Raw genomic sequence first — 3,111 nt, forward strand, 5'->3', positions numbered from 1 at the left:
TAAACAAACGTTCTCTCTTCCATTATTATTTTGGTGAATGTAAACAAACGTTGACTTTCGACTAATTAGGATAAACGTTCTGAAAATGTAAACAGGTGTTGTGTTTCAGCCGTTTGTGTTTGTAACTGTTATGACTCGAGGTTTAATTGAACATTTAGAAATTTAAAGTGAAATTACATAACACACAATCTACTGCATGTTGGTGTTTTAATGTTTATAATAAAACTTGATTTTTTTTTAATTTGTCAAAAAATAAATAAATAAATATTATTTTTATATATATTTATATTTTTTTTCAATGGTTAACAAAAACAAAACATTATATCCCTCACACGACCAGAGACCCACAGAGTCCTGCTTGGCGCTAGATTGTTCATCATCCAATGTTGCAGTATCTCACACACCTAGCATGCCTCCAGGTCATATTTTAGAGGTTCATCAACAGAGGATGATGCAATTGCATTATGACTTAAGTATTTTGAATAACGAGATATAAAACTTTCGGGAAGCAGATGAAAAACCCATCAACTCCGGTTGATGGGTTTAGGAAAGTAACACAAAACTTCTGAATTTGACAACATTTTTGGTGTACCTGAGGCCCAGGTGTTACTATAGCATGTAATGGTTATGACGTGTTCTACAACTGTTATTTAAAGACATTTTATATTTATGTCCAAACAAAAGAATAAGATATAATAAAATGTCTTTTTGCATCTTCGATAAAATAACATTTTCGAATTATTACTGAAGGATTTTACTTGATTTATTTTATACCAATAAATGCAGATGACATTTAAATACAAACCAAGACAAACATTGTACAAAAAGGAATTCCATAAGCACTTTGGTTCGCCTGTTAGCGGCAATCAAAAATTCATGCCTCAAAATCAAAGATGGCCGCCAATTTTTTACAATAACGAGAAACTCACAGCCAGATTTTGGGGGATTTTTAGCCCGTAAGTTAGGAAGATCTCCCTATGTCCTCATAGTTTCAGCTGGACTATGGAGGGAGAATCTAATGCCACACACACACACACACACACACACACACACACACACACACACACACACACACACACACACACACACACACACAACAGCCGTCACCTGGGGAACCGTCCGAGTTGTCAACTTTAATGACATTTTTTGACAGGTGTACAGGATGTGGCGACGATTTATTCTACCAACAGTGATTGATGTTGTTATTGATGGTGTTGTGGTTGAATTAAGTGATTCGACTGCCAGGGTTGTTATGCACCATTCACTAGGTCATAGCTTTAGGTGATTCGATTGCTAGAGTTGTTAAGGGCCGTTCACAAGATCTTAATTTTAGGTGATTCGAACCTGGGTTGTTAAGCACCATTCACTAGGTCTTAGCATTAGGTGATCTGACTGCCAAGATTGTTCACTAGGTCTTAGTTTTAGGTGATTCGACTGACAGGGTTGTTAAGATTCACTAGATCTTTATTTCCACAACAAACAACTTTATAATATTGCCTCATGGTAGTTACTCTCATGATTGTTCGCTCATTAACATTACCACCGACTGTTGCTCTTTGTTTAGTACTTGAAACAACGCTTCTTTTATATCACTCCTGAACGTGAAAGACAAGACGGCTGGGTAAAGTGACATTGATGATGACAATTATATAAGATGAATCCTGGTGGAAGAGATGAAACATGGTGGGAGGCAAACAACGCAAGAAACACACACACACACACACACACACACACACACACACACACACACACACACACACACACATGAACTACGACAATATATTAAAGTCTTTACACTAACATCTTCACCACATAACTAACCAACAGCCAATAGTCAGCGAAACTTTAGGAACAAAAAAATAAAAGAAACTTATATTGGTACACCTGAAGTGACAACAAAAACCCCAGAAAGATTCAAGTCTTAAGCAAGAAAAAAAAACGAATCCAAGTAAACCAAGAAAATTCCCTAGACCTTAATCCCATTTACAGAGATTCAAGAAGTCAAAACAGCATCTAAAACAAGTGCAATCCATTACACGAAAAGACCCCCAACAGACAAAGTAGCACCCAGAACGATTCTAATCCCATGTAAGAAGCCTACGAGAAGGCAAGAGAGTGTCTAGAACGAGCTCAATCCCATGTACGAGGGTTCTAAAAAGACAAAATAGCATCGGGCCCCATCCGTACAGCCCTGAGCCTCTAAACGTCAGCCATAAGATCTCGACCCACCAACTTGCCTGATATCCCCTCCTCCTCCTGCCCCCCACAGAACTTAGCCCCGATTCAGTGTTCCACAGATGGTCAATTTGCATAGACCCGGGTACAGGTTCTCTGAGCGGGGGAAATCCACTCATTTTGAACGTTATAAGGGATGAACAGGTTGCCGGAGTGGAACTATTCTTGGGGCGTGAGGCTGCGGGTGGAGGGATATTGAGTATTTTGGGGAATCTATGTGCAAAATTTTTCTCCTCTTCCCTTTGGTGTTATTTCTTCTGAAGGTTTTGTGTTTAATAAATGGTTATACTCAAGGTGTGTGTGTGTGTGTGTGTGTGTGTGTGTGTGTGTGTGTGTGTGTGTGTGTGTGTGTGTGTGTGTATTGACTGTGGGCGTAACTCAGGAGCACGTTAGGAGGGAGGAAACACACGGAGAGAAGTAATAGAGTTTGCAGGTATTTCAGCAACACAACAGCTGCCGCCCTGATGTAATATACTTGACGACTGATGAGTGTTGTTGTGAGTGTTGTTGTGAGTGTTGTAGTTGTTTTGTCATTATACAACATGGATTTATTTATGGTCGTTTCATCTCTGTCTGTCTGTCTGTCTGTCTGTCTGTCTGTCTGTCTGTTCGTCTCGTTGTTTATTACACAGTGACCAGATGAAAGTAACAGATCGATAACTAGGTTGATTGTATTCCTTTAATTCTCTTTCTCTTCTTCTCTTTCTCTTCTCTTTCTATTTTTGTCCTCATCCTCTTCTTTCCTTTTTCTCCTCTTCCCTTCCCTTCTTCCTCTTACCCCTCTTCTTCTCATTCATTTCCTCCTACTCTGCTTCTTTATCCTCCCCCTATTCTCTTCTCATTCATTTCTCCTTCTCCTCTTCTTCCTCTTCTTCT

The sequence above is a fragment of the Homarus americanus genome, unplaced genomic scaffold (genome assembly GCF_018991925.1).
Source record: "Homarus americanus isolate GMGI-L3 unplaced genomic scaffold, GMGI_Hamer_2.0 scaffold7941, whole genome shotgun sequence".
NCBI lineage: Eukaryota > Metazoa > Arthropoda > Malacostraca > Decapoda > Nephropidae > Homarus > Homarus americanus.